At 36.5% G+C, this 20,389-nt stretch overlaps 1 long non-coding RNA gene and 1 pseudogene across 1 annotated transcript in view; both read right to left on the reverse strand.

Annotated features, from left to right (window-relative positions):
- Positions 1-207: 207 nt before the first annotated feature.
- LOC129018776 (keratin, type II cytoskeletal 8-like) lies at positions 208-2,375 on the reverse strand (annotated as a pseudogene).
- Positions 2,376-2,846: 471 nt separating this feature from the next.
- LOC129018872 (uncharacterized) overlaps positions 2,847-20,389 on the reverse strand; it is a 232,057-nt gene continuing 214,514 nt past the window's right edge. The window contains exons 3-5 of the long non-coding RNA XR_008495447.1: positions 5,655-5,887; positions 4,563-4,837; positions 2,847-4,015 (exon numbers count right to left, since the gene is read on the reverse strand). This is a non-coding gene — a long non-coding RNA (uncharacterized LOC129018872). The remainder of the gene's footprint in view (positions 4,016-4,562; positions 4,838-5,654; positions 5,888-20,389) is intronic.

Here is a 20,389-nt window from a genome sequence, read left to right on the forward strand (position 1 = left end):
AAAAAAAAAAATTGAATTGTTTTGTAGCTGGGGGCATGGGCAAGAGGGGTACCCCAGGCAGTAAACTCCCCTGCGGGTGGGCTGAGGGCAAGGGCTAAACCTCAGGTGGGTCTCGTGTTCCCTGTGCTCTCCTGCACAGCAGCCTTTCTCATGGACTCTGGGACAGCCGCAGGAAGGGTAGGCTGACGGGGGCGCTGCCATGGCCGTTCACTTGGGCAGGACGTCAGAGGACTCGGGCATTAGCTTTTTATTGCAGGTCTCGATCTTCTTCACAACCACAGCCCTGGTGGAGCTGATGCAGCTGAAGGAGCTAGAGCCCATGCCAGAGCTAAAGCTGGAGCCCAGGCCAGGGCTTGTGAGGCCCTCATAAGCTGAGCTCAGCCCACCAGCATAGCCACTGCTGGTCTTCGTATGGATACTCATGTTCTGCATCCTAGACTCCAGCTGGCTCTCCTCGCCCTCCAGCAGCTTCCTGTAGGTGGCGATCTCAATGTCCAGGGCCAGCTTAACGTTCATCAGCTCCTAGTACTCACGCAGCTGCCATGCCATATCCTGCTTGGCCTGCTACAGGGCGGCCTCCAGCTCAGACAGCTTGGTGTTGGCATCCTTAACGACCAGCTCCCCGCGCTGCTCGGCATCTGCGATGGCGGCCTCCAGGAAAGCCCTCAGGCCTTTGAGGCCCTCAGTCTCAGCCTGGAGTTGGCTCATGTTCCAATTCATCTCGGAGATCTCCGTCTTTGTACGACGCGGGTCATTCCCGTGCTTCCCAGCCAGCGTCTGCAGCTCCTCATGCTTGATCTGGTACATGCTCTCAGCCTCAGCCTGGCCGCGGTTGGCAATCTCCTTGTACTGTGCCTTGACCTCAGAGATGATACTGTCCATGTCCAGGGAGCGGCTGTTGTCCAGGGACAGCACCGCAGGTGTGTCCGGGACTGCAGCTCCCGGATCTTCTCTTCATACATCGGCCTGAGAACGTTGATCTCGTCAGTCAGCCCTTGCAGGCGAGACTCCAGCTCTACCTTGTTCATGTAAGCTTCATCCGCATCCTTCTTGATGGGGACAAATTCATTCTCTATCTCTATAGGCTTATTGATCTCATCCTCATACTTGTTCTTGAAGTCCTCCACCAGCCTCTGCATGTTACCAAGCTCTGCCTCCAGCTTCAGCTTCTGGCCCAGTGTCTCCAGCTGCCACCTAAGGTTGTTGATGATGTAGCTCTGGAACATGTTGTCCATGTTGCTCTGAGGCTGTCTTCTGCTGCTGCAGGAGGCTCCACTTGGTCTCCAGCATCTTGTCCTGCTGCTCCAGGAACCGTACCTTGTTGATGAAGGAGGCAAACTTGTTGTTAAGAGTCTTGATCTGCTCTTTCTCCAGGGTGCACATGCTCCGGTTGTTGGGGTCCACCTCCAGGTTCAGCAGGCTCTGGTTGACTGTGACGGCAGTGATGGTCCCATACTGCTGGCCGGCCATAGCATCCGCCCAGGCCACCCGTGAAGCTGCTGCTGCCCACTCAGGAGAAGCTCAAGTAGCTGATGGGGCACCGGGCCCACTCGTGTAAGAGTGGCTGCTGAAGGCCAGGGGGCAAGAGGTGGACACCTTGTAGGACTTCTGGGTCACCCTGATGGAAATGGTGGAGGCAGGAGTGGAGGCGGGCAGGCTGAACCAGGCAGAGATTCGAGAAGGAGTGGAGAAGCTGCTTCTAGTTCCATGTTTAAATCTTAAACACAGAAATATCTGCTTGATAAATGAGCTAAGCTAAAGTTTAGAGGTTTAATGACTATAAGTTCTTTATAGTAAATGACTCAGGACAGTAACTTAATCAGCAAGATTTATGATCCACTTAAAACACATGTGGCTTTGTTCATCATTTCTAGGGAAACATGATTATTAAATCTGATAACATTTGCATATGTAAACTATTATAATTAGGTAAAATTTTCCTCCTTCTAATTCTAAAGGGCATTCACCAGAAGTACTAAGGAAGATTAAACTGTCAGATATAAGTTACATTATAAAATATATGTAAATTAAGTTGTTCAGTATTTTTTTTTGAACATATAACAAGGACACACTAATAGAAAAAAATGTTAATAGAAATAAAGAGAGAAACTTTAGCAAAGGAAAAAAGTGAGAATCAACATGAAAATTTTTAAAATATGAAGAATTAACATCTAGAATTTTCATTGATATTGAGAAATATCAATGAAATGGTCTCAAATCACCAAAACCCAAAGGTCAAGGTTATGTACATGACTTTGGGGCACATTTTACAGGCAGAATAGAACATGGATCAAAACTGGATCAGAATAATGGCTGATCCTAGAAGTCAAAATGATTTGGTTACCAAAATCTAGCAAACAGAAATGATCAGCCATATTCCAACTCAAAAGTTTCTTATTGGCAAACCCAATATTAATGCATTAGGAAACAGGGACATGTAGGAAGTAATCAAATGAGAAATCATTCCAGAAACTCAGATAAGCAGCAGGGCATCTGGGGTAGAAACAGGAATTAGGAAAATCTGGGTGCATCAGTTAAAATCAGATTCAGCTGCATAGAATAGCTAACTTCCATAAAAAAGTAGTTTAAACATAATAAAAGTTGATCTATTTCACTTTTTTTTAACAAAAAAGCACAAATATAGGCAATTCAGGACTATTATGAGTAATCCACAAAGTTATCAGTTTATTGTATCTCATCCTCCCTAGGAAAAGACTCTTGTCTTAATGGTTACAAATGACTGCTGGAGCTTCAGCCATCATGCAAGCATTTCAGGACATAAGGTAGATAATAAGAACAGAGTTCCTTCTCTATTTAAGGACTCTTCCCAGAAACTACACAAAACATACTCAGTTTCATTTTATTAGACAAAGTGCAGTTATATGGCAACACATTTGCAAGGCAAACTGGGAAATATGCCCAGTTAAACTTAGGGGAAAATGGATATTAGGAGGCAAAGGGCAAACAAATTTAAAATCGGAGTCTGCCATATTCCGGGCTATAATCCCTGAAGCACTGTTTCTCTGAGCATGAATGAGAGTAAAAGGCTGACATTCCTGACAGGATGTCTTTGATAACTTGGGCAATTCCTTTTCAGTCAAATAGTTTATAAACATACCCTGTTAAGCAGAGGGTTAATTTCAGAATATGAGAATCTTAGGACCTACAAGTCAGAGAATGTGTACGAAAGAGAATGATGAGAGGATGGACAAGTATCCAAGTCTGGAGAAAAAAGAAGAAAAGGAATTAATAAATTACAAAGATAGAGATGGAGGATGGGAAGGGAGCGAGGGAGGAAAAAGTAGATTCAAAGAATTTAAAAGGATGAGTGAATATGGAAAAGGAAAAAAGAAGATGAAAAAAAATGCATGCACCACTTTGCCTGTGAAGGATTGCTGCCTTCAGCTCATTCTCTGTCACTATCCACATGGCTGGAAATATTATTCCTTTATAGGTAATGCATGAGTTTACATGGACATAAAATAATTTAAAATGAAAATGACCATGGAAGTTTTGTGATTCATTTGGAAGAAAAATTCCAAGCATTTCATTTCTTATGAAAAAGAACACTGCAGCTCCCCAGTCTTATAACAGATATCTTTGTGTGCTGGGTCTGACCTGGCAGTCAAGCAGGACAATCTAAAATATACAGTGAGAGGGAAGAAAATGAAAGAAAGAATAAAGGAAATGGAGCAATTACATTTTTATCTCATGTAAAATCTGTAATAATCGCTGTAATCTAAAAGCTTTTAGGTCTAACTTTTGTTTGATGGCTGGATTTGCACTGACACTTGTAAAGAAAAGAGAAGTAATACATCCTCCTTCCTGGTAATGGTTGGATGCAGAATAAAACTCCCAGACAATTTTGGCACTTCTGGTGTTCAGGCCTTGGGTAAATTAGTTGCAACATCTTAGACCATTAGAATGATTACAGCAGACTGTAATACACAGTAATAGAAGGCCTAGGACTGTAAAATTCTTTGATAATATTTAGTTATGTGCCACTCTGTAGCACCTAGAAATAATTAAGAGAGTTAGTGAGAAAGGACAACTAGTAGTTGGATAGCTATCTCCAATTCAATGAATCAGAGAGAGGGTGGATTTCAACAACTGTAACTGTTCTTAAGACTTTCTATTATGAAACTACCAAGAAAAAGATCACAACCTTCTTTTCTTGGCATTTTCCTTAGAAGGGTCTAAATGAGAAGTTTAAATACAATTCCTTTTCAGATTCTAACTAAACCAAGCATTCTGGATGTGGCAGAAATAAAGAAAAGAGCCCTTAAACTCTTTACTGAATGCTTTACGTTCAATAAAGGGCTTAAGGCCCAGTGGTAAGCTTAGAGAATACACAGTCAGTGAGATGGACTGGGCATCCATGCAAAGTGCTTGAAGTCCTATATCTTGGCTTATACCCATGTATTAATATATGGATGGAAAGAACATGAATATGTGGCTCTACGGTCAGGAAATCAAGGGAAATTTGTGGGGAACTGGAAGTCACTGTCATTGAAAATTTGAAGAGAATGGAAACCCAGATATCTCCTAAATCCAAAACCTACCAAGGCAAAAGTTTTGGGAGGTGCTTTTATCATTACTCCATCTACTCTCCTGGAAACTGCAATCTCTGTTCAGTCTAGATGGCAAGGGCTGGTCCAGATTTGAAAATGATGTCTTGGACTTAGTTGAGGTTATCTGCAGTCATTTTCACTGTTTCATTCAGCAAGTAATGCAAATGATATCGTCTCAATCCAGGATATTGCTGGGCCAGTGGATGGCTGCCAGTGCTATCCTTCTGCTTGTAGAGGAAAGCTCAATGTTTCAAGACCTCTTCAACCTGCAGTGAGGAAGGAATGCACCAGTTCAGAGCAAAAGGTGGGCTCATTTCCATCCATACGGTTTTAGGATAGGGCAAGGGCAGAGAATAGGCACCTCAGCCTAGATCATCAATATCTGACATCCAGGTTCTGGATTCATAACTTCTTGTTAAGCCAGTTTACATCACCTAGTATTTTTTCTTGTTTGAAAATCAGGAATCAAAGTTTCAGTGTGTCAGATTTGGTCCTGGCTTTCTACAATGTACTCCTAGGCTGAAGTCATAAAAAGGGATCATCTCTAATTTTTATCCAATTTCTAACAATTCCAAGTTCATAAAAAGGGATCATCTTTTATTCTCAACCAATTTCTAACAATTCCAAGTGATATATATATGGGCATTGTCTCTTCAAAATGGTATTAGCATATTCATATCTGTATTCTAAAATATTAAAATGTCAAAATAACACATATATTACAGGTGATATTATGAATGTTAATGCTAACCCTCCCACTGCCAAAAATCTACCTTTAAAACTAACATCATATAGGAATATTCTGTTTTATATATATTCCCTCAGCCGAATCTTGTGCAGCCAATGCTTCAGTTGCAAGCGGATCCTGAAACAATTGTGAATCTGGATGCATTTCATGCTTTACCCCTAAGTTTAGTTGTATTTGTGCTGCCCTCTGTAGGCAAGTTTTCAAGCACTGACAGTTGGTTAAACTCACTAAAAACCTCACTGTTAAGGATCTCAAGCAACTTGTGGGGATTATCATTACAAATTTCAGGTTGAAAATTGATCAATAACATTACCACTTGGAACCATAGCACTTACAGTATGACCATGTGATTCTTCCACCTCAGCCTGACAATATCATATTCTCCAGAGAAATAAGAGGCTGCCAAAGATTTCACCTTCTGCAATTTTGTCATAGCAATCTTCTCCTGTCTCTGTTTCCTATTTTGTGTTTTGTGTTTTCTCTGAAATTCCCCCTTACTCCACATCTTTCGACTCCTGATTTCTTATCATTGTTGTGACAACAGCTCACATTTGTATGTCTCTTTCTTCTGCAAAACAGAAAACACAGAAATTATGTGTAAATCTCTAAGAATTCTTGAAACATCATCCATCTGATATGGGGGCAAATGAAGAAAAAAAAAACAGAAAAACTGAAATTATTTGCTCAAGATGGTGCCATAAGAAGCATTCACTCCCAGAGCCCAGAAGATGTGTGGTGAATAAGAGGCAAACCCTTGCACAGGGGCTCAGAGGGCCAGGTTCCTATACTGCCCCATTAACTGTTTAATCTCTTGGAGCTAATTTCCCTTAAGTAAAAAAAGACAAATTCTCATCTGCCTACCATATACTAATATGGATAAAGGTAATAACTATGTAGAAAAAAGGTTTGCAAACCTTTGAGTGATATAAATATGAGCTATTACTGTTTGTAAATATTGCACCCAAGAATTAAAGATGATTTAAGTTTTTCCATGTTGTATGTAAAATCTAAGAGCATCTGCAACAGTTGTCCTTCAAAGAAAGGCAAAAAAAAAAAAAAAAGCCATTGTCTTTTTCACATGTATCCATTTTGTTAAATAATTAATTCAAATCCTACATATTCCTTTATACACCAATCCAGTTACGCTTTAAAAAAACCCTGATCATTTCTATCAATTTGTCCTCATGATATATTTCCTTTGGAAATTTACAAACACACAATGCACAATGTATTTTTCTCTCAGCAGTTTGTTCTGAAAGGCTACTGAAGATTTTTACCATTTTATCTCTTTTATTTATAAGTGTGTCCTGTTACCATATACAGTCACATGTTGCTTAATGATAGCATACATTCTGAGAAATGCATTTTTACAGAATTCTGTTATTTTGCAAACATCATAGAGAGTATTTACAGAAACCTAGATAGTGTTGTCTATTGCTCCTAAGCTACAAACCTATACAGCATGTTACTGTACTAAATATTGTAGGTAATTATAACACAATGATAAATATTTGTGTAACTAAACAGGAAAGGTATAACAAAGATATGGTCAAAACAATGTTTAAATGGCACAACTGGATGGGACACTTACCATAAATGGAGCTTGCAAGACTGGATGTTGATCTGGATGAGTCAATGAGGGAGAGGTGAGTGAATGTGAAGCCCTGGATATTATTGGAGACTAATATAGAGTTTATAAACACTGTACACCTAGGCTACACTAAATTTATTTTTAAAATAAAGTAATTATGCTATGATGTCACTAGGCAATAGAACTTTTTCAGCTCTGTTACAATCTTATAGGGCTACTGTTGTCATCTATGAGGTCTATCATTTAACAAAACATTGTTTTGTGGTGCATGACCATATTATCAAAAAGCCAAGTTAATAAAAGACACAAATTCAAAGATCTGCACATGTTGAGTAGAATAAACAAGGGGATACATTGTATGGCATTTTCTTGACTGCTCTGGCTAGGAGGGGCTTGCAGAGACGCCAACCAATTTCTTCCTTTTACAGGAGTCTGTAGAAACGGAATTATTGGGAATGTGAAGATGGTACAAAAATCTTAGGATTTGTCTAATCGAAGCATGTGTAGCTCTATTCAGAAATGTTCTATTTTGTACTTTGATATTTTCTCCCTCCCTAGTCACTCCCACACAAATGAAGCCTATCATCATAGGCTTGATTGAACCTGCATCATATATTTTTGATAAAATACTTTGGAAATGGTGACAATTTCATACAGTCACCTAGATGTTTGTATCTATAGAAATCTGAAGCACTATCAGAAGGAAAAACAAAGATAACCAGATGACTTCCTTGTTTATTATCATGTAATCAGCAATTTTATAATAGTCATAATTTTTTCCTTAGTCTCCTTTCAATAATTTATTGAGGAAAAATGCCTATAACAAGCCCCAAATTGCTCCCAGCTCCCCAAATAATATCACAGCTTCTATCTCAAAAATTACATAAGAGAATGATTATCAAAAAATTATAATTTGACATTAAATGGTCCTAAGGGCAATAGATACTACTTAAAGAGATTTTTTAAAATATATTAGTACATGGGAGTAAAGCTTTAAAATTACTGGATATGCTCAAAAGGCATATTATAATAGTTACTGCCCCAAATGAAAAGAAAAGAATATGAATCTAGGTCTATGTCTTTATTTTAAAAAATAATAGTTTATAAGCTGATTGAAATAAGTATGGATATATCCGTCCACAGTCCATGTGAAATCAAGTTCTAATAAAATGTTGCAGAAAACAATACTTGTTACAAGCTCAAGGGAAAGCAAACTCAGCAAACATGAAGAAAAGTTCTGGCATACTATTATGTTGGTGCAAAAGTAATTGCAGTTTTTAAAATTTGCCATTAAAATGGCAAAACCACAATTACTTTTGCACCAACCTATTAGGTAGGTTACAAAGATGCTGTTACCATCAGCACTGTAATAGAATCCAAGCTGATCTGTTCTTTTGTTTCTTTTTTCTGGGGGTTGGGTGGGAGTAGAATGGAAATAGTCAATGAATATGGCCATAACATTAGAGTGATGGCTTTTAATATGAATATAGCTATACTTCTGTTTATGTCCCACCCTGTTGGTGCATGAATCAAAGCCTGTCCCATTCGGGAGCCAGTGATACATCAAACTCTTACATTAATCAACTTTCTTTCAAAAGAAAATTATTTATTCAACATGTATTTACTTAACCATAGCCATGTGCCAGGTATTCCACTGACTACTGGGTAAACAAGTCCATAGTAGTGAAAAATAAATGCAGTTTCTGCAACCAAGGAGTTCACATCTTTATATCAAGCCAGATTCAAACCTCAGTAATTTACCATGATTGAAATGTGCATGCATGGTACTGGTACCAAAACAGAGATATAGACCAATGGAACAGAACAGAGCACTCAGAAATAATGCCGCATATCTACAACCTCTGATCTTTGACAAACCTGACAAAAACAAGAAATGGGGAAAGGATTCCCTATTTAATAAATGGTGCTGGGAAAACTGCCTAGCCATATATAGAAAGCTGAAACTGGATCCCTTCCTTACACCTTATACAAAAATTAATTCAAGATGGATTAAAGACTTAAATGTTAGACCTGAAACCATAAAAACCCAGAAGAAAACCTAGGCAATACCATTCAGGACATAGACATGGGCAAGGACTTCATGTCTAAAACACCAAAAGCAATGGCAACAAAAGCCAAAATTGACAAGTGGGATCTCATTAAACTAAAGAGCATCTGCACAGCAAAAGAAACTACCAGCAGAGTGAACAGGCAACATACAGAATGGGAGAAAATTTTTGCAATATCCAGAATCTACAATGAACTCAAACAAATTTACAAGGAAAAAAAAACCCATCAAAAAGTGGGCGAAGGATATGAACAGACACTTCTCAAAAGAAGACATTTATGCAGCCAAAAGACACATGAAAAAATGCTCATCATCACTGGCCATCAGAGAAATGCAAATCAAAACCACAATGAGATACCATCTCATACCAGTTAGAATGGCGATCATTAAAAAGTCAGGAAACAACAGGTGCTGGAGAGGATGTGGAGAAATAGGAACACTTTTACCCTGTTGATGGGACTGTAAACTAGTTCAACCATTGTGGAAGTCAGTGTGGGGATTCCTCAGGGATCTAGAACTAGAAATACCATTTGACCCAGCAATCCCATTACTGGGTATATAACCAAAGGATTATAAATCATGCTGCTATAAAGACACATGCACACGTATGTTTATTGTGGCACTATTCACAATAGCAAAGACTTAGAACCAACCCAAGTGTCCCACAATGATAGACTGGATTAAGAAAATGTGGCACATATACACCATGGAATACTATGCAGCCATAAAAAATGATGAGTTCATGTCCTTTGTAGGGACATGGATGAAGCTGGAAACCATCATTCTCAGCAAACTATCTCAAGGACAAAAAACCAAACACCACATGTTCTCACTCATAAGTGGGAGTTGAACAATGAGAACACATGGACACAGGAAGGGGAACGTCACACACTGGGGCCTGTTGTGGGGTGGAGGGAGGGAGGAGGGATAGCATTAGGAGATATACCTAATGTTAAATGACAAGTTAATGGGTGCAGCACACCAACATGGTGCATGTATACATATGTAACTAACCTGCACGTTGTTCATATGTACCCTAAAACTAGAAGTGTAATAAAAAAAGAAAAACACAAAAAATAAAAAAACAAACAAAATGTGAAAGGAAAAAAAAAAGAAATGTGCAATGGGTATCAGGAAACATATATCAGTTCTTTCCTTTTATTTTAAGCTGCTATATATTATTATTGTAGTTACTATTTTAATTGTTAGCTTCAGGGGTACATGTGTAGGTTTGTCATATAGGTAAATTGCATGTCACAGGGGTTTGGCATACAGATTATTTCATCATCCAGGTAATAAGCATAGTATCTCATAAATAGTTTTTAGATCCTCTCTCTTCCCATGCTCTACCTTTAAGTATGCCTCAGAGTCTATTGTGTTTCCTGTTTGTATCCATGTGTACTCAATGTTTAGCTTCCACTTATAAGTGAGAACATGTGGTATTTTGTTTTCTGTTTCTTTTAGTTTCCTTAGAATAATAGCCTCCAGCTGCATCCATGTTGTTGCAAATGACATGATCTCATTGTTAATGGCTGCGTAATATTCCATAGTGTGTATGTACCACACTTTCTTTATCCAGTCTATATTGATGAGCATTAAGTTGATTCCATGTCTTTGCTATTGTGAAGAGTGCTGCAATGAACATATTCATGCATATGTTTTTTGCTAGAATGATTTATTCCTATGGGTATATACCCAAGAATAAGATTGCCAGGTTGAATGATAATTCTGTTTTGAGTTCTTTGAGAAGTTACTACATTGCTTTCCACAATGGCTGAACTAATTTTATTCCCACCAGCAGTGTATAAGCATTCCATTTTCTCTACAACCTTGCCAGCATCTGTTATTTTTTGACTGTTTAATAATTGCCATTTTGGCTGGTGTGAGATGGTAACTGCGATGGTTAACATTGTCAACTTGATTGGATTGAAGGATGCAAATTATCGTTTTTGGCTGTGTTTGTGAGGGTGTTTCCAGAAAAGATTAACATTTGAGTTCCTGGCCTGAGAGAGGAAGACCCACAATCAATGTAGGTGGGCAGCATCCAATCAGCTACCAGTGTGACTAGAAAAAGCAGGCGGAAGAAAGTAAAATATCTGGCTTGCTGAGTCTTCTAACTTTCATTTTTCTCCTGTGCTGGGTGCTTCCTGTCCCTGAACATCAGACTCCAGGTTCTTCAGCATTTGCACTCTTGGACTTACACCAGTGGTTTGCCAGGAGCTCTTGAGCCTTTGGCCACAGACTGAAGACCACACTGTTGGTTTCTCTAATTTTGAGACTGTGGGACTCAGACTGAGCCACTACTGGCTTCCTTGCTCCTCAGCCTGCAAACGACCTATTGTGGGATTTCTTTACCTTGTGATCCTGTGAGTTGATTCTCCTTAGTAAACTCCCTTTCATATGTGTATATATATATCCTATTAGTTGTGTCCCTCTGGAGAACCCTAATACAGTAGCTTTTTGTGGTTTTGATTTGTATTTTTCTAATGATTAGTGATTTTGAGCATTTCTTCATATGCCTGTTGTCGACATGCATGTCTTCGTTTGAAAAGTGTCTGTTCACATGCTTTGCCCACTTTTTAATGGGGTTGTGTGCTTTTTACTTGTAAATTTGTTTAACTTCCTTATAGATTCTGGATATTAGACTTTTGTCAGATGAACAGTATGTGAATATTTTCTCCCATCCTGTAGGGTGTCTGTTTATGCTCTTGATAGTTTTGTTTTGCTCTGCAGAAGCTCTTTAGTTTAATTAGGTGCCACTTGTCACTTTTTGTTTTTGTTGCAATTGCTTTTGGCATCTTCATTGTGAAGTCTTTGCCAAGATCTATGTTCAGAATGATGTTTCCTAGGTTATCTTCCAAAGTTTTTATAACTTTACGTTTTACACTTAAGTCTTTCATCCATTTTGAGTTTATTTTTATATATGGTGTAATGAAAGGGTCCAGTTTTAATATTTTGCATATGGCTAGCCAGTTATCCCAACATCACTTATTGAATAGGGAGTCCTTTCCTCATTGCTTATTTTTGCCAACCTTGTCATAGACACCTTATTATAGGTGTCTGACATTATTTCTGGGCTCTCTATTCTATTCCTTTGGTCTAAATGTCTGTTTTCGTACCAGTACTATGCTGTTTTGGTTACTGTAGCCTCGTAGCACAGTTTGAAGCCATTAACAAGATACCTCGAGCTTTGTTATTTTTGCTTATAATTACCTTGGCTATTTGGGCTCCTTTTTTGCTTTTATATGAATTTTTAAATGGTTTTTTTCCTAATTCTGTGAAGACTGTCATTTGTAGTTTGATAGGAATAACATTGAATCTCTAGATTGCTTTGGGAAGTATGGCTATTTTAACAACATGGATCCTTCCTATCCATGAGCATGGAATGTTTGTCCAATTCTTTACATCATCTCTGACTTCATTGAGCAGTGTTGCATTATTCTAGTTGTGGAGAACTTAGACTTCACTTGTTAAGCTCTATTCCTAGGTATTTTATACTTTTTATGGCTATTGTGAATTGAATTGTGTTCTTGATTTGGCTGTCAGTTTGGACATTGTTGGTGTATGGAAATGCTACTGAGTTTTGTACATTGATTTTGTTTTCTGAAACTTTGCTGAAGTTGTTTAACAGATCTAGAAACCTTTGGGCAGAGACTTGTGGGTTTTCTAGGTATAGAATCATATCATCTGCAAACAGAGATAGTTTGACTTCCTCTCTTCCCATTTCGATGCCTTTTACTTTTTTCTCTTGCCTGATTTCTCTGGCTATAACTTTCAATACTACGTTAAATAGGAGTGGTGAGAGTTACCAAACTTGCCTTGTTCCAGTTCTCAAGGAGAACGCTTCCAGCTTTTGCCCATTCTGTATGATGTTGACTATTGGTTTGTCATAGATGGCTATTATCATTGAGGATTTTTTTATATGAAGGATTGTTGAGTTTTATCAAATGACTTTTCTGATAATCATATGATTTTTTAAATTTTAGTTCTATTTATGTGATGAATCACGTTTATTAATTTGCATATCTCAAACCAACTTTGCATCAAAGGGGTAAAGCCTACTTGATCATAGTGGAATAGCTTTTTGACGTACTGCTGGATTTGGTGTGAGAGTATTTTGTTGAAGATTGTTGCTTCTATGTTCATCAAGGTTATGCCATGATGTTTTCTTTTTCTGTTGTGTTTCTGCCTTTCTTCCAGGTTTTCCCACCAGGATGATGCTGGCCTCAGAGAATGAGTTAAAGAGGACTTCCTCCTCCTCAATTTTATGGAATAGTTTCAGTAGGAATAGTACCAGCTCTTCTTTATACATCTGGTAGAATTCAGCTGTGAATCTGTCTGGTCCTGGGCTTTTTTCCAGTTGGAAGGCTTTTTATTTCTGATTCAATTTTGGTATTCACTATTGCTCTGTTCAGGGATTCAATTTTTTTCTGGTTCAATCTTAGGAGGTTGTAAGTTTCCAGGAATTTACCTATTTCTTCTAGATTTTCCAGTTTGTGTGCAGAGAGGTGTCAGTAGTAGTCTCTAAGGGTTTTTTTGAACTTCCATGGAGTTGATGGTAATGCCCCTTGTCATTAAAGATTGCATTTATTTGGATATTCTTTTCTTTTTTTACATGAATTAACTATTCTCACTTTCCCCTCATTCTTCATTATCCTTCCCAGCCTCTGGTAACCATTTATCTACTCTCTACCTTCATGAATTCAATTGTTTTAATTTTTAGCTCCTAAAAATAAGTGAGAAGATGCAGTTTGTCTTTCTGAGCCTGAGATTATTTCACTTAAAATGAGGAAATCCAGTGCCATCTATGTTGTTGCAAATGATAGGGTCTCATTATTTTTTATGGATTAATAGCACTCTATTATGTATATGTACATTTTCATTATCCATTCATCTGTTGATGGACACGAGTTGCTTCCAAATCTTGCCTACTGTGAATGGTGCTGCCATAAACATGGGAGTACAGACATCACTTCAATATACTGATTTCTTTTTTTTGGTGGAGCGGGGGGGTGGGTATATACCCACAGATCATATGGTAGCTCTATTTTTAGTTTTTCGAGGAACCTTTATGCTGTTCTCCATAGTAGTATTAATTTACATTCCCATCAATAGCACATGAGGATTCTCTTTTATACACACCCTCACCAATATTTTTTATTGCCTCCCTTTTTGATAAAAGCCATTTTAACTGGGGAGAGAAGACATCTCATTGTAGTTTTGATTTGCATTTATCTGATAATGAATGATGTTGTGCACCTTTTCATATACATATTTGCCATTTGTATGTCTTCTTTTGAGAAATATATATTCAGATATTTTGTACACTTTTAAATCACATGGTTAGATTTTTTTCTATATGCTTGTTTCAGCTCCTTATATATTCTGGTTATTAATCCCTTGTCAGATGGACAGATTCCGAATATTTTCTCCCACTCTATGGGTTGTCTCTTCAATTTTTTGATCATTTTCTTTGCTGTACAGGTTTTTAACTTAAGGTTATCCCATTTGTCCATTATTGCTTTGTTATCTAGGCTTGTGGGGTATTACTCAAATCATTGCCCACTCCAATGTCCTAAAGTTTCTCTTTCTTGCAGTAGTTTCATAGTTTGAGGTCTTAGATTTAAGTCTTTAATAAATTTTGTCTTGATTTTTGCATATGGTGAAAGATACGGATGTAGTTTTCTTTTTAGACATATGAGTAACCAGTTTTCTCAGCGCCATTAATTGAAGAGAGTATCCTTTCCTCAGTGTATGTTCTTGCCATATTTGTAAAAAATTTCACTGTAAATGTATGGATTCATTTCTGGGTTCTCTATTCTGTTTCATTGCTCTATATGTCTGCTTACATGTCAGTACCATGATGTTGTGGTTACTATAACTCTGTAATATAATTTGAACTCAAGTAATGTGATGCTTGCAGTTTTGTTCTCTTGCCCCACATGGCTTTGGCTATTCTGGGTCTTTTGTGGTTCTATGTAAATTTTAGGATTTTTTTTTTTCTACTTCAAGAATGTCATTGGTTTTTTGATAGGGATTGCATTGCATCTGTAGATTGCTTTGGGTAGTTAGACATTCATCAGTGTTTATTGCTTCCATTGCAGAAAGCTTTTACTTCTTTGGTTAATTCTTTGGTATTGTATTTTGTTTGTAGCTATTGAAAGTGGGATTTCTTTTGCAGATTGATTGCTGTTGGCATATACAAATGCTACTTATTTTTGAATGTTGATCTTGTATCCTGCAACTTTACTGAATTTATCAGTTCTAATTTTTTTGGTGGAGTGTAGTCTATGCTCTCACCGCTATACTATAAAAAATACCTGAAACTAGGTAATTTATAAAGAAAATAGGTTTAATTGGCTCATGATCCCACAGGCTATACAGGAAACATTACAGCATTTTTGCAAATTCTGAGGAGGCCTCAGGAAACTTACAATTATGGCAGAAGGCAAAGAGGGAGCTATAATTTCACGTGGCTAGAACAGGAGAGAGAGAGGCAGGTGGTGTTACACACTTCTAAACAACCAGATCTCACTATAATTCACTCACTATTACAAGAATAGCACCAAAGGGGAAATTCTCACCCATGATTCAATTACCTTCTACCAGGCTCCATCTCCAAAACTGAGGATTATAATTTGACATGAGATTTGGGCAGGGTCACAGATCCAACCCATATCATAGAGTCTTTAGGTTTTTAAAAATATAAGATTGTATCATCTGCAAACAATAATAATTTGACTTTGTTCCTTCCAGTTTGAGTGCTCTTTATTTATTTTCCTTGTCAGAATGCTATAGGTAGAACTTCCAGTACTATCTTGAATGACAGTGAACATCTTTGTGTTCCAGACCTTAGAGGAAAGGCTTTCAGTGTTTCCCTATTCGGTATGATACTAGCTGTGCATCTGTCATAAATGGCTTTTATTTTGTTGAGGTAGATTTCTTCTTCAATACCCAGTGTTTTGAGGGGTTTTATCATAAAGGGATATTGAATTTTATCAAATGTTTTCTCAGCATCAATTAAAATGATGATATTGTTTTGTCTTTCATTCTGTTGATATGATATATCACATTGATTGATTTGCATATGTTGACCCAAACTTTATCCCTGGGATAAATCCCACATGGTCATAATGAATGATCTTTTTAATGTGTTGTCAAATTTATTTTGTGGGCGTTTTGTTGAAGATTTTGCATCATTATTCATCAGGGACATTGGCCTGTAGTATTTTTTTATGTGTCTGTGGTTTTGATGTCAGATTAATACTGGCCTCATAGAATGAGTTTGAAAGTGTTTCTATCTCTTCTGGTTTTGGGAGTAGTTTTTGGGATTAGTTATTTAAATATTTGGTAAGATTCAGCATTGAAGCTCTTGGGTCCCAGGCTTTTCTTTGCTGAGAGACTTTATTATAGAGTCAATCTCATTACTTGTTATTGGTCTATTCAGGTTTTGGGTTTCTTCATGGTTCAATCTTGGTAGGATGCATATGTCTAGAAAATCATCCATTTCTTCTTAATTTTTCATTATATTGTCATATAGTTGCTCATAGTAGCCACTAATGATTTTCCGAATTTCTTTAGTATCAGTTTTAGTGTTTCTTTTTTCATCAGTAATTTTATTTGGGTCTTTTCTCTTTTTTTAGTTAATCTGGCTAAAGGTTTGTTAATTTTCTCTATCTTTTTAGAAAACTAACTTTTTATTTTATTGTTTTTTGTATTTTCGTATCAATTTTATTTATGCTCTGATATTATTTACTAATTATTGATTTGGTTTGTTTTTGCTTTTCCAGTTATTTAAGATGCATTGTTAGGTTATTTATTTGAAGTTATTTTAGTTTTTTGATGTAGGCACTTATAGATATAATCTTCGCTCTTAGTACTGCCCTCACTGTATCCCATAGGTTTTGATATGTTTTGTTTCCATTATCATTTGTTTCAAGAAATTTTTCAATTTTATTTTTAATTTCTTCATTGACCCACTGGTCATTCAGGGGCATATTGTTTAATTTGCATGTGTTTGTGTAGCTTCCAAAATTCCTCTTGTTATCAATTTCTAGTCTTACTGCACTGTAACCAGAGAATATGATTGATGTTATTTCAATTTTTTGAATGTTTTAAGACATGTTTTGTGTACCAACATGTGGTCTTTTTTTGAGAATGAACCACATGCTGAAGAGAAGAATGTGTGTTCTGCAGTCACAAAATAAAATGTTTGTCAAGATCTACTAGGTTCATTTGATCTATAATGCAGAGTAAGTCTGATGTTTCTTTGTTGATTTTTTAAATTGGAAATCTCTTCAATGCTGAAAGTGATGTGTTGTCATCTCCAGCTATTATTATATTGGGGCCTATCTCTCCCTTTAGCTCTAATAATATGTGTTTTCTATATATGGGAGCTACACTGTTGGGTGCATATATATTTACTATTGTTATATCCACTTGCTGAATCGACCCCTTTATCATTATATAGTAACTTTCTTTGTCTCTTTTTATAGTCTTTTACTTGAATCTATTATTTCTTATAGAAGTATAGCTACTCTGGCTCTTTTTTGGTTTTCATTGTTATGGAATATCTTTTCCCATCTCTTTGTTTTCAGTCTGTGTGTGTCTTTATAGATAAAGTGTGTTTCTTGTAGGCAACAGATCACTGGGTCTTCTTTTTTAATCTATTCTGCCATTTTATATCTTTTGATCAGAGAAATTAGTTCATTTACATTCAATTTTATTATTGATAAGTGAGAACTCTTAATCCTGCCATTAGAAGAAAATAACCATTTTCTTCTGGTAATTTTGTGGTCTTCTCTTCCTTCTTTCCTTCCTTCTTTTCAATGAAGGTGATTTTCTGTGGTGGTATGATTTGATTTCTTACTTTTTATTGTTTGTGTATCTGTTGTAGGGTTTTTAATTTGACATTACCATGATATAAGATAGTTTGCAAATACTATCTTATATCCTACTATTTTAAACTGAAGACAACTTAACACATATTGCATAAACAAATGAACAAACAAGCAAAAAAAAAAACAATAAAAACTCTACACTTTATCTCTCCCCTTTTTAATTTTGGCTGTTTCTCTTATATCTTATTATGCTGTCTATGCTTGAAAAGTTGTTGTAGTTATTATTTTGCTTGGTTAATCTTTTAGTTCTTCTACTTAAGAGTAGTTTACACACTACAATTACAGTGTTATAATATTCTGTGTTTTCCTGAGTACTTACTATTTACAGTGAACTTTATACTTTCAGATAATTTCTTATTGCTCATTAATGTTCTTTACTTTTTGATTGAAGAACTCCTTTTAGTGTTTCTCATAGGACAAGTCTGGTGTTGATAAAATACCTCAGGCTTTGTTTGTCAGGAAGTCTTTATTTCTCCTTCATGATTGAAGGACATTTTTGCCAGATATATTCTGTGTTAAGAGATGTTTCCTTCAGCAAGTTAAATATGTCATGCCACTCTTGCCTGGCCTTTAAACTTTCCAGACATATTGCAGCTCCTTTGTGAGTTATTTGTTTCTTTCATTTTGTTGCTTTTAGAATCCTTCTTTATCCTTGACCTTTGGGAGTTTGATTATTAAATGTCTTGAGGTAGTCTTCTTTGAGTTAAATCTTCTTAGTGTTCTATAAACTTCTTGTGCTTGAATGTTAATATATTTTCTTCAGTTTGGGAAGTTCTCTGTTATCTCTTTGAAAAAACTTTCTACCCCTATCTCTTTCTCTACCCCTTCCCATAATGAGTTAACCCATAAATGGTTAAGGCCAATAACTCTAAGATTTGATCTTTTGAGAGAATTTTCTAGATCTTGTAAGTGTGCTTTATTCTTTATTATTTTTTTTGTCTCCTCTGACTGTGTATTTTCAAATACCCTCTCTTCAAGGTCACTAATTATTTATTCTGCTTAATCAATTCTGCCAATAAGGGATTCTGATGCCTTCAGTATGTCAGTTGCATTTTATAACTCCAGAATTTTTGCTTGATTCTTTTAAATTATTTCAATCTCTTTATTAAATATATCTAATTGAATTATGAATCCCTTTTCTGTGTTATCTTAATTTATTTTGTATTTTTAAAAAATCTCAATAGTTTGGGGGAACATGTGGTGTTTGGTTACATGGATAATTTCTTTAGTGGTGGTTTCTGAGATTTTGGTGCACCTATTACCCAAGCAGTGTACACTGTATTCAATGTGTAGTCTTTTAACCTTTCCCCCTCCACTCTTCCCCTGGAGTTCCCAGAGTTCATTTTATAATTCTTATACCTTTGTGTCCTCATAACTTAGCTCTCATTCACAAGTGAGAACACACAATGTTTGGTTTTCTGTTTTTTAAGTTACCTCACTTAGAATAATGGTCTCCACCTCCATCCAGGTTGCTGCAAATGTCATTATTTCATTCCTTTTTATGGTTGAGTAGTATTCCATGGTGTGTGTATCATATTTTCTTTATCCACTTGTTGATTGATAGGCATTTGGGCTGGTTTCATATTTTTACAATTGTGAATTGTGCCACTATAAACATGCATGTGCAAGTGTCTTTTTTATATAATGACTTATTTTCCTCTGGGTGGATATCCAGTAGTGAAATTGCTGGATCAAATGGTAGATCTACTTTTAGTTCTTTAAGAAATCTCCATACTGTTTTCCATATTGGTTGTACTAGTTCACATTCCCACCAGCAGTGTAAAAGCATTCCCTTTTCATCAAATCCATGCCAACATCTATTATTTTTTAATTTTTTGATTATGGCCATTCTTACAGGAGTAAGGTGATATCTCATTGTGGTTTTGATTTGTACTTCCCTGATAAAGAGTGATGTTAAGCATTTCCCATATAATTTTTGGTGATTTGTATGTCTTCTTTCAAGAATACCTATTCATGTCCTTATCCCAATTTTTGATGGGATTATTTGGGTTTTTTTGCTGACTTGTTTGAGTTCCTTGTAGATTCTGGTAATTAGTCCTTTTTTAATGCATAGTTTATGAAAATTCTCTCCCACTCTGTGGGTTGTTTATTTTCTCTGCTGGTTATTTCTTTTGCTGTGCAGAAGCTTTTTAGTTTAATTAACTCCCATCTATTTATCTTTGTTGCATTTGTTTCTGGGTTCTTCGTCATAAACTCTGCCTAAGCCAATGTCTAGAAGAGTTTTTCTGATATCTTCTAGAAATTTTATGTTTTCAGGTCTTAGGTTTAAGTCTTTGATCCATCTTGAGTTGATTTTTGTATAAGGTGAGACATGAGGATCCAATTTTGTTCTTCTACACATGGCTTGCCAGTTATCTCAGCATCATTTGTTGAACAGGGGGGCCTTTTCCCAGTTTATGTTTTTGTTTGTTTGTTTGTTTTGTTGTTGTTGTTGGTTTTTTTTTTTTTTTTTTGCTCTTTCGAAGATCAGTTGACTGTGAGTATTCAAAT

The sequence above is a fragment of the Pongo pygmaeus genome, chromosome 17, assembly GCF_028885625.2.
Source record: "Pongo pygmaeus isolate AG05252 chromosome 17, NHGRI_mPonPyg2-v2.0_pri, whole genome shotgun sequence".
Classification (NCBI taxonomy): Eukaryota; Metazoa; Chordata; class Mammalia; order Primates; family Hominidae; genus Pongo; species Pongo pygmaeus.